Genomic DNA, 13,112 nt, shown 5'->3' with positions numbered 1-13,112 from the left:
TTATTACCTAGAAACCCTCCAAGGAGAAGGTAAAACTGGGGTGGGGATGACACCCACAAATCTCCACTACTGTAGCTGTAAAGTGTAGCCAATTAAGGTTGCAAGAAGTTTGATCATAAACTATGATCTACCCTATGAAAGACCAACCTTGTTAGAGGCTTACAAAGACTATTAGCTCTCACCTTGTTAAAGGATTTAAATACCTTGCTAAAAGTGTACCTTGTTAGATAACTTCAACTTAAAATAAAGCAAGCACTTGGTTAAGAGATTTACACAAGCCTATTAAGACTACTCTATTAGGAGATTTGCTTTGCAACACTTTTTATAATGATTTAACACCATGATCCTTTGGTTAGCACTCTTACTGTTAGATGTTAGATCTTCTCTTTCCTAATGTGTACTTGATCCTTTTGATCAGATAAGTCTCCTATGCCCTCTCTATGCTTTCCTCTTTTCTCTCTAACTGATTATGCAATTCATAACATTATCACAACCTCCATATCCATCATGAATTCCATCTCTACACTTAGCATTCATCTCTCTTGCATCTCGTTCTCTTCCTTCACCCATACAAACTATTTAGGATTAGTCTCCTTAAGTAAACACAAGTGGGCTAGGGTTAGGTAGGAATCAACAACTGATGTTGATCCATTTTTTTGCTTAGAACATCCCTCAATTTGATTGGTTGCATGTACTACATAGGGATTCATAATATACATCCATCCTTATCTTCTAGAATCATAAACAATTGTTAAGTCAGCCCAAAAATGATTTACATAGAATTTTGTGCCATTACAAATAACTATGTCCAAAACTATTCACTCAGAACTTAAAGTCTCTAATGGTAGGCATCCACTATATCTTCAATGTTGTAACTCGACTTCTAAATGGCTCAACATACTCTATTTACATAGCTCCTAAGTGACTTGACACTAACTATCTGCTCAGCACATATTGGTGCTCAACAGTGACTAGGTATATTACTCGGCATGTATTGTCTAGTAACTTATGCATTAAAAGTATTGATCACTTAGGTTGTACTAGTTGCTCAGCTTGAACTTAAATTCAGTTGAATAATGAGTAAGTGTTTTGTCACTGCCTTGTCAAAACTAATCTAAGATTAACATCCAATTCATTGATCCAATCAATCAATTCCTCTAGTTAAGATTTCCCAAAAATGTGGGAACATCAAAGTTAGGTCTTTTTCCATTCTTGAAAATGGCTTTAAAAATATTTTCCTCCTCTGGGTTCAAAACTTCATCTTCTACTACTTGATCACCATTTCCTTCTTCTCTCTTATCTTCGCTTTCATCATCTCCTATGGCTAGATTCATTCCTCTATGCATTTGTTCTTGTAATGCTTGCATTTTCCTCTAGAGGTCTCTAAAACCCTTGAATGTAACACCTACAACTCTTCCACCATGCTCTCTTTGTGCAGGCATATTTGTGCTTTTGTTGAAACCCTAGTGCATACTGCCTCACAATTAGTGATCTATCTACACGCTCAGCCCAAACCACAGTCTTGGTGCAAACTACCTCATAGTCGGAAATCTATCCACACACTTAGGAAATCTATCTTTGATACCACTTAATGAAGGGTGCTCCCCTTAATACCATAAACACATAATAGAAACAAAGAAATAATAACTATCTACAAGAAAAAAAATGGGCTTCTTATTACTGTTGTAAATATAGAATTATAGAATTTAGAATTATAATATGCTAACCCACATGGGAACCTTCATTACAATAATCTGCAAGACAAAGCTATGAACTATGACCCAGAGCTATCCTAAACAGTGTTCGGGCCTTTCTCAAATAGGCAATTTTATGCTACCTACGAAGGTTCTAGACACTCAAACTTAATACCTAGGGCCAACAGACCCTAACAATACATATAGAATCAACCAAATACTCCTTTAAGATTTATTTTAGAAATTTTGGGTAGCCCAAATTTGGAAGGCCATAACTCTTTAACCATTTCTCTGATTGGCTATTATAATGATGTAGGAGCATCCTGGGTTGCACTACTATCCTGCATGTTTTCAATTTTACCTTGTTGCTGAAACTGTGTTTTGCTAAAACTACATTTTTTTAGTTTCTAGGTGCCTATTGTGAGTCAGATAACTAATTATCCTTAATGAATGAGAGGTTTCACACTTCAAGAATTGAAGAGTGCCTAGAGTAGTATCTATGGTCCATAGTGCAAGTTCTAACTCCTCATGAGTTATGAGATATGGCAATTCTCATAGAGTATCGATTGCTAGGAGTTCTGAACGATAATTTTTTGTGCATGACTTTCAGAGTGGATACACACTTTTTCTTTGTGAATCATTCTTTGTGCATTTAAGGGTTTGTAGAGGACCTAGAGTACTACTTATAGTTTTAAGTGTGAGTTCTAATTCAATTGGAGCTAGGAGATATCATGATTTTTCTCAGACATTAATTTCTAGACATTTAATTTGCTGATGCAGGTTGACTTGTGGCTCTTCAAGTATTTAATTTTAGTTTTTAACATTCTGGGCTGACTTGTAGCTTAGATTAATATAAGTAGGGGTCTTGGGTAGAGTCTTAATCATATTTTGAGGGTAGATGAATGACAAAAAATCTTAATTTGAAGCTGGATCTTAGAATTGAATGTATTTGTATCTGGCCATAACCCAGAAGACCTTACAACTAGGCATGTATGATGATATTTTCATGAATCAATAAAGAATATTGTTCTCTCTCTCTCTCTCTCTCTCTCTCTCTCTCTCTCTCTCTCTCTCTCTCTCTCTATGGTGCCATTCTATTTTGTGTTTGTTTCTGTTGTGTTAACTCTTGTAAGGTGGTTTAAATAGTTGGATGTGCCTTTGGCCCTAGTTTATTTCATCCTTCCTTGCGTCAGGTGGTATCAGAGCTCGAGGTTTATTCTTGTGGTGATTGGATCATGTAGAACCCCAACTTAGATTTGGTTGTAGGATTATTGATCTACAAATTTGACCTATAACTTGTAGAGGGTTACAATCTTGTAGGAACCTGATTTTTAAAGATGGTTCATGGTAGAAGAAATGCTGATAATGCTATATTGGATCAATTGAGACAAATTACAGCCAGATTAGATGTTGTGGAGACAACCCAGAGGAGAGGAGCACATCTTGATGATGTAAGTGATGATGAAATAGTAGCACCAAACCATAATCTAGAACCTAAAGAAGATTGAGATGAGGAAAGATTGTTGAGAGTGTTGTCTAGGGAAAATTCAAAGCCTACTATAGAATTTGCTCCTTATGGTGGAAAATTGGATACCAATGTCATGTTAGATTAGATCTCAGATATGGAGAAGTCATTTGAGTATAAAAAAATACTAATAATAGAAAGGTAAAGATTGTAGTTACTAGGTTGAAAGGTCATGCATCACTATGGTGGGAACATTTTCAAACTGATAGACAAAGGAGAGGAAAGGAGAATATCAGAACTTGGCTGAAGATGGTGAACAAGGTAAAGAATAAATTCCTTCCTGTTGATTCCCAAGTTAGCTTGTTAAGAAAGATGCAAAATTTGAGACAAAAGGACATGACTGTGAAAGAGTATACTAAGGAATTCTATAGATTGGACATCAGATATGGACATGTGGATGATGATGTTGAGAAAATTGCAAGGTACATAAATGGATTGAGATCTAGAATTCAAGATGAAATAAGTTGTGTGAAGTTGAAAAGTGTGGAAGAAGCATGTCAATATGCCTTGAAAGCTAAGGAGATCTTGACAACGAAGCATGAACAAAGACAAAGAGGAAGAGGTGGTAGATTCCAGAGAGGCAGAGGTAGATCTTATCGAGAAGGTGGCAGATCTGATAGTTCTATGTAGGATAAAGGAAAATCTAAATGGAAGAATGATGACAGAGATAAGACTGAGTGGAAAGGTGGTAGTTCATATTGAGGAGGTACTGGATCTTACTAAGGAAGAGGTAACTCTTATTCTAGAGGTAGTTTTTGTGGTAAGTGTTTCAGATGTGGAAAAGAAGGGCATAGATCTTTTGAATGTAGATCTTCTAAAATTGGGCAAAATAATAGAAATGTTGTGATTCAAGAAGACATTGAGAGTTCACCAAGTGGACTTAAGGCTAGAGAAAATCTGATGGTGAGAAAAACATTATGTAATAAGGGAAGTGATGAGGAACCTGTCCTTAGAAAAAGTCTTTTCAAGACCAGATGTAAGATGGATAGAAAATGCTGCAAGGTAATCATTGATAATGGAAGTTCAAAAAATTTGGCATCAGAAGAGCTGGTTACAAAAGTTGCAGTTGTAGAGGCTGAAACATCCCAAACCTTATCATGTTTCATGGATCAAAGATGAGCATAAGATATTGGTAAGTGAGCAATGCCTTGTGAAGTTCAAAATTGGACATTACTTTGATGAAGTTTTGTGTGATATTATGCCCATGGATTGTTGCCATATTTTTTTGGGTAGACCTTGGCAATATGATAGATATGCTATGCATGATGGAAGATTGAATCAATTTACTCTTTGGGTAAATGGGAAGAAGAAAATATTGCTGCCTTTGATTGAAAGTCTAGATGAGGTTAGTTGTACTGCAATAAAAGTTTGCATGGTTAATGGAAAGCAATTTGAAAAGGAAGTAAAGAAGAATCAAGTTTGTTTTGCTATAGTTCCTAGAGGACCGAGTGTTGGTAGTAATGACCAAGTGATAGCAGAAGTTGGTAATGGTAGAGTGATAACATAAATTGTAGAATTGCTGAATGAGTACAAAGATATTATTGCTGAGGATATTTATGATGGTTTACCACTAGTAAGAAGTATAAGTCATTGTATGGATATGATTATTGGAGCTAGTTTTCCAAATAAAGCACCATATAGATTAACACTTACAGAGAATGAAGAACTTAATAGACAAGTGCATGAATTGCTACAAAAGGGATTAATCAGAGAAATTTTGAGACCATGTGCTATACCTACTGTATTAACACCTAAAAAGAATGGAGAATGGAGAATGTGTACTAATTTTAGAGCTATTAACAAGATCACAATGAAATATAGGTTTCCTATGTTGAGGATGGATGACATAATGGACTATTTGAGTGGAGCAAAGTATTTTACCAAGATTGATTTGAAGAGTGGCTATCATCATATCAAAATTAGAGAAGGTGATGAACGAAAGACTAATTTCAAGACAAAAGATGGTTTGTGTGAATGGTTGGTTATGCCTTTTGGTTTGACTAATGCACCTAGTACTTTCATGAGGTTGATGAATGAAGTTCTAAAAATATTCTTGGGTAAGTTTGTGATTGTTTATTTGGATGACATTCTGATATTTAGTAAGAATAAGGAAGAACATCTTGAACATATTAGACAAGTATTGCAGAGGTTGAAAGAGGAAAAGTTGTCGATTAATATAAAAAAGTGTTCTTCTATGCAAGAGGAGATTGTGTATTTGGGATTTGTGATTTCAGCTGATGGATTGAAGATGGATCCTAAGAAGGTTAAAACAATTTTGGAATGGCCTACACCTAAAAATGTTGGTGAGGTAAGATCATTTCATAGTTTGTCTAGTTTTTACAGAAAGTAAATTAAAGAATTTTAGTTCTATTTGTAATGCTATGACTGAGACAACCAGAGGAGATAAAAAAGAATTCAAGTGGACACATGGAGCTAATAAGAGTTTTGAGAATTTGAAACAAAAGGTTGTTGAATTACCTATATTGGCTTTACATGATTTCAACAAAGTATTTCAAGTTGAATGTGATGCAAGTGGTAATGCAATAGGAGCTATATTAAGTCAAGAAGGTAAACCTGTTGCTTTCTTTAGTGAAAATTTTAATGATGCTAAAAGGAAGTATTCTGTGTATGATCAAGAATTTTATGCTATTATTCAAGTATTGAAGAAGTGGAGACATTATTTGATTCCTAAGGAGTTTGTGTTGTATACTGATCATAAAGCTTTACAATACTTGGGAAGTCAACATAAATTGAATAAAAGACATATGAAGTGGGTTGAGTACTTGCAAAATTTTACATTTGTCATTAAGCACAAGAGTGGAGTTACTAACAGATTTTTTGATGCATTGAGTAGAAGACATTCTTTGTTGACTGAAATGAAGGTTGAAGTTCTTGGTTTTGATGAAATGAAAGAATTGTATGATGTTGATCAGTTTAGAAGACATCATGATTTTCAAGTTGGTGATGAGATGATGGTTCATCTAAATAAAGGAAGATTTCCTATTGGAACATATAGTAAGTTGAAGATGGAGAAGTTTGGACCTTGTAAAATCTTGAAGAAGTTTGACATTAGTAATGCTTATGAAGTTGAGTTACCTGATGACATAGATATATCTCCTATATTCAATATTGCTGATTTGTATAAGTATCATGAGTGAGATGATGAAGTTTCTATATCAGAGGATTATCCTAAGAAGAAAATTGAAGAAGTTGAGTAGATATTGGATCAGAGAATTGGTAAGAGCACAAGGGGAAAAGATTATTATGAATATCTGGTGAAGTGGAAGAACAAACCTATGGCAGATGCTTCATGGATTTCTTAATCTAAGTTGAATTCAGCTCAGGTTGTGACATATCAATGATTCAAGAGAATCATTTCTTCCAACCTTGGTTGTCTGATGCAGGAGCATCTTGGGCTGCACTACTATCTTGCATGTTTATAGTTTTTACCTTACTACTGAAACTGTATTTTTCTGAAACTACATTTTTCTAGTTTCTGGGTGCCTATTGCAAGTTTCATAACTAATTATCCTTAATTAATGAGAGGCTACACACTTTAGGGATTGAAGAGGGCCTAGAGTAATATCTATGGTCTAGAGTGAAAGTTCTAATTTCTCATGAGTTATGAGATATGGTAATTCTCCTAGAGTATCGATTCTTAGCAGTTCTGCACAATAATTTTCTGTGCTTGATTTTCAGAGTGGATGCACATTTTTTCTTGGTGAATTAGCCTTTGCACATTTAAGAGTTTGTAGAGGACCTGATTAATTCCTATTTTTTGAAGTGCGGTTCTAATTCAATTGGAGCTAGGAGATATCACAATTTTTCTTGGACATTGATTTCTAGACATTTAATTTGCTGATGCAGGTTGACTTGTCGCTCTTCAAGCATTTAATTTTAGTTTTTAGCATTCTGGGCTGATTGTGGCTTAGATTAGTATAAGTAGGGGTCTTGGGTAGAGTCTTAATCAAATCTTGAGGGTATATTATTGATGGAAAATCTGAATTTGAAGCTGGATCTTGGAACTAAATGTATTTGTATCTGGTCGTAACCCAAAAGGCCTTATAGCTGGGCATGTATGATGATATTTTCATGAATCAATACAAAATATCTCTCTCTCTCTCTCTCTCTCTCTCTCTCTCTCTCTCTCTCTCTCTCTCTCTTGTGGTGTTGTTCTCTTTTGTGTTTGCTTCCATTGTGTTAACTCTTCCAAGGTGGTTTGGATAGCTGGGTGTGCCTTTGGCCCTAGTTTATTCCATCCTTCCTTGTGTCATATAACCACTTTTTGAAAAGCTCATCTCTTGATCTACAACTTGGGTCCATGCAAGCACAAGAAATATCTCATGTTTTTGAACCTCATCCAGGGCCTCTTAGGCTTCAAAATTATTCTTGAAGTTTTTATACCAAAATTACACACCAAAAATCTGTAATAACTTCACAAATACATATATCCTGGCCATGAAACTCCACTCACAAGTTGATATATTGAAATGAACCTTCATCTCTAAAATTAGAATATTTCAAGCTCATATGACTGACTTACTAAGTAGCAAGCCTCCATAGAAAATAACTGTGCATTAAGATAACCCTCATTGAAACAAATGGAAGGAAATATTTTTGGGTAATGCAAGATTGCTCTTACACCTAGGATGCTCCTACATCAAGTGGCTTGGTTAGAGGTTTGTAAACACTTCAATCTTGAAATGTCACCTTGTTAGAGGATTTTCAAAGTAACCATTAATTCAACACTATTAAGAGATTTGTTTACTGCTACAATGGTAAGAAGGTAACAATAATTTGACCTAATTTATAAAGCAACTTCCTTTGCAGAATCAGATCTCTATTATGGCTTGACCATTGGATCCTTACTAATCAAAATATTCTTTGCAGCTTGTCTTTCACACTTTCCTGCTCTTCCTTTGCTCACATATCCATCTTTATTTCATATTCCACTTTTACATTTTATCTTCACAACTTGACCTTTCTTATATATCATAAGATTGGACAAGTAAGCTTGAATACCCTTTCAAATAATCAATAAACATCCAAATAGTTAGTCTTAATTAATTAACTATTTGACAAATGCATTCTATTATTACTTGGTCAATACTAGGTCAATCAATACTGCGAGTCCTTTGATGCCTAACCACTTTGTTAATATTGCAAGCAAGATATCCTTCATTTACCAATTGCTTGGTTAATACTGAAATGTCTTCATTACTTGACTGCTCAGTCAATACTAAAATATGCAAGGTTAATATTGCAAACGTTACATTGCTCGATTAATTTTGACATTTGTGTAACATCAATGAAAACATAAAATTGAAGAATTATTTCTAGCATATACTACCTTTTCCTAGGTTACCTTAAGAGGCTCCGTCAAAATTTAGCTTGAACCATCATTTTATAGGAGGAATATGTGTGTGCTCAACTCTTCTTTGTGCCTTTCCATCTTCCCCACTCCTACAAAAGGAGGAATCTTGAGGTCACTCCATTTCCCTCTCATATGCTCATCCCTATAGGTCATCCTAGCATCTGTTATGTTTAGATTCATAATCCTATTGTTCAGTGTTTCAACAATAAATGCCTTAATTTTATTAGTGAGCTAATCATGACCCATTTTATTTTCTTTAAATAGGTATCTATTTATTTCTTAACATAGCTCTCATATTTCTATTGAGGGTGCTATAATTCATAATTCTTTGTATAAGTGTTTCATATTGAGAGTAGGATAGCTTTGGAATAGATCATATCTAGTGTTAGGAAGGGAAATAACCCAGGCTGATTTTCCATAGAACTAATATCATATTTGGTTCATAAATCTACAAGATAGTAGGATATGGTTGGCAGTTTATTCTTCTTATTCACTTTTGGAAACTATAGTTGAAACAATTGTTATGTTATCATTGATGTCAAACCTTATTGGTAAGTCAATTTTCTATTTGATTAGAGTGTCATATAACGATGATTGATGAAGAGGATTCTGAAAGGACATAACAAAAGGACCTAGAGGAAAGGTTGAGTTATGAGAAATTACAATGGAGATTTGATTAGTTAGACTTTGATAAGATAATATGATTGTCTAGTCATAACCTAAGTGAAGAAGATAGTTGTACTAAAGCCTAGAAGAAGTGATGAAACATTGACCAAATGTGTAGGTTTGATTGAGAAAAAGAGCAAAAGATTAAGGAGCTTGAATTTTATGCCGAGTAATTTATAGTTGAACAAGTGCCAATATAAGCCCATAAAATATAGTGTCAATCGAGCATCAATATTGACCAAGTGACAGTATATGTGTTGAATAGAAAAGGTAGTAGTGATCGATTAATCTAGTGATGATTGAGTGTTAGAATGTAGTGTTCACTTAGGGATACCATTTCACATATTATGAGGAAAATATGATTTCCAACTAACATAGTTGATATCTTGGAATATGTAAAGCATGTTGAATATAAGGATGGATGAGTTGGAACTTTTAATTCAAAGAAAACCATATCTAATAAGGCCACTCCTAATGGGGTCATCAAATCCTTAAATAAGTTCACATTTAATAGTGAGTTTTGTAACCTTTAATAGGATTGGCTCCTAACACAACTCACTTTAGAAGAGTGAAAAAATGGTGACATGTTATTGGTGATTTTTCCCAAATCGAGTTTCCATGTTAAATCCTAGTATCATACTTGTGTGGATGTCATAGATATTTTATTGTTAATGTTTTACATTCTACAAGTTTGTTACTATTAGGATGGTGGACTGTAAGTTTATGTTACTAATTGTTTTTTATAGAGGCTGAGATATTAAATGTTTAGATTTGAAGTATATGAAGTGATTATAAGTTCAATTTGTACATTTGAATCTTGGATAACTAATTCACCCCCCTCTCAGTTATTCTAAATCATTCTAACAATTGGTATAAGAGCATTGGTTCTTGTAGAGAAAAGTTTAAAGTTTTTTGAAGCTAAAAATGAAGATGTGCAAAAAGGAGGTGCCAAGGTTGAACAAAGAGAACTTCCCTACATGACAGAGTTTGATGAAGTTGCATCTATTAGGAATTTGAGATGGTGCAATGCACTATGTGGAGAATGAATATATGATGATACCAAGTCCTTTGACAACTTAGTAGATGAAAGAGAATCAAGAGCACAACCAAGCTATGTTGGAGTTTGATGATATAAAGGAATGCAAAACAACCAAGGAAATGTGGGATACACTACATACCATCTATGGAGGAGACACAAATGTTTTGAGAGAAAAATTAGAAAGCTTGAGAGGAAAATTTGATGAAATGAGAATGATGGAAGGTGATAATATTGTTTAGTATTGTGGAAAAATCAAAGAGGTGGTAAATGCTATAAGAAGAGAAAATGGAAAGATTGATGAAACTATGATGAACAAGGTATACAAACTCTACTTCATATTTATGCTATTAGGATTTCTACAATAAAGGAATTGAGATGTACCCCTAGTAATAACCTAACTTTGGAAGGTGTAATTGGTAGGCTTACTACTTTTGAAATGTCAAATTTTGATAATTTTACTCCTACTATTGAATCTACTTTCAAATCTCAATTGGTTCTTAGCAAGAAAGGAAAAGGAAAATGTGTGAATAGTGACAATGATGTTTCTGATGGTGTTCTTGATGACCTTGAAGATTTTATGGAAAGAAGACTTCAAAGAGGCAGAGGAAAATACAAAGGTAAACTTCCTATAATATAATTTTTATGTAACAAAGTTGGTCATATTGCTACAAGATGTCCTGGCAAAGAAGACTAGAATGAAAGAAGGGAAAGCAAGTAAAAAGGTAGAAGAGATGATATAGACAACACAAGAAACAAGGACTACAAAGACAAAGGTAAGAAATCATGTTACATTGCTAAGAAGAATGTTATAATGAGTCTAATAGTAATGATGAAGAAGTTGTCTATGTTGCTATGAAAGATGATTCTGATTCTGATGAGAAAAATGCATTAATTTCATATGTGAGTAAAGGTGATAGATGGATAATTGATAGTGGTTGTTCACATCACATGATTGGTGATAAAAGCAAGTTTGAAACCATTAAACCAAACAAAGGATGTTGTGTTAAGTTTGGTAATGATGTACCATGTCTTGTGAAAGTCAAAGGATCAATAAAATTGATTAATAAGATCAAGTGTGACAATGTTTATTGGGTTGAATGAATTAACTATAACTTGTTGAGTCTTTTAGAGTTAAACAAATTAGGATACAGAGTTGAATTCTATCACAAGAAGGCCAAGATATTTGATGCTATTGGTGAAAAAATTGGAAGTGGTGATTAGGCAAGAGGTAACTTGATCTATCTAGATTTATCTGATTAGACAAGTTTGTTTATATAAAATGAAGATATATGGTTATGGCATAAGAGGTTATCTCATGTGAACAATGCTATGTGTAAACCAAGATTAAAGAAACCTGATAATGCTATGTGTAAACAATGTCAATTGGGAAAAATGACTAAGTATAGTTTCAAAAGAAATACATACTCATCTAATGATATTTTGGAATTGGTTCATACTAACCTTTGTGGACCTATCAGAGTACAAAGCTACCATGGAGACAAATATTTATTTATATTTGTTGATGAATACTCTAGGATGATGATTGTGATGTATCTTAAAGAAAATTATTTTTCTTCTTAGTTGTTTAAGTGGTAATTGGCTAGAGTTGAAAAGGAAACATGTAAGAGTTTGAACTCATTATATTCTACAATGATAGAGGAATCAAAAGGTAGATGTCAACACCTAGGACCCCTCCCAAAAATGGAATAACTAAAATGAGGAATAGATCAATCATGAACTATGCTAGACCAATGATGATGGAGAATAATGTTGCACAAGAATACTGGAGAGAAGCTATAAGTACAATAGTCTACACTTTGAATCGAGTGCATGTCAAGAAAGGTACAACTATTACACCCTTTGAGTTATGGTATGGGTATGTGTCTAATGTGAAGTATTTCAAAGTTTTTGGAAGAAAATGTTATATAATGAAAGATAATAGAAATGGAAAACTTGATGCTAAAAGTGATGAAGGCATATTCCTAAGATATTCCACAAAGAGAAAATCGTATAAGTTTTTTAATTCTAACACTAACAAAGTTGTGGATAGTGCAAATATGAAAGTTGATGAAGTTGATGAATATACAGAAAATAATGAAGTTGAAAGCAAGATAGAACTTGAAGATTGCAACACATTCATATATGTCAACAAAGGTGTTCCATGCACCTTACTTGAATTAGAGAAAAAAGATACCAAGAAACAAAAAAATGTGAATGTCAACTCATACTAATAGGCTGCCGAGCAACAAATTGTAGGTGCTAAGCATCAAAAAAATGATGTTGAGACACATGAAGTAGATGTCAAACATTAGGAAGCCAATGTCAAGCAAGAATAACCTAAAATAGAACTAGAAGCAGAAAAAAAAAATAGACTTGAAATTAATTTTCAAGATGAACCTCTACAAGAAGAAAGAATAAAAGAACATACACTAAAAGGTATGTGAGAAGAGATCATGCACTTGAATAAATATTTCAAAACAAGGAATATGGAATCATGAAAAGAAAAGAATTAGAAGTGCTACACTTTTGCTTTGTGAGTTTAAGCTTAAATCAATAAAAGATGCTTTGGATAATGAAGATTGGATTCAAGAAATGAATGAAGAAATTTAACAAATAGAGAAGCAAAAAACCTAGACATTGGTAGCTAGAGCTAAGGACAAGAATATTATTAAAACAAAGTGGGTATTCATGAACAAGTTGAATGATAAAGGATAAGTCGCCAAGAACAAGGCTAGACTAGTATTCAAAGGATATGCACAAGAAGAAGGAATTGACTATGTTGGCTTGATTTTTCACCTAGCAAAATTTGTGGTT

This window comes from Cupressus sempervirens, chromosome 8 (assembly GCF_028749045.1).
Source record: "Cupressus sempervirens isolate cs-2001-9-10 chromosome 8, ASM2874904v1, whole genome shotgun sequence".
NCBI classification, from domain to species: domain Eukaryota; kingdom Viridiplantae; phylum Streptophyta; class Pinopsida; order Cupressales; family Cupressaceae; genus Cupressus; species Cupressus sempervirens.
Note: the sequence above shows the minus strand (reverse complement) of the source record.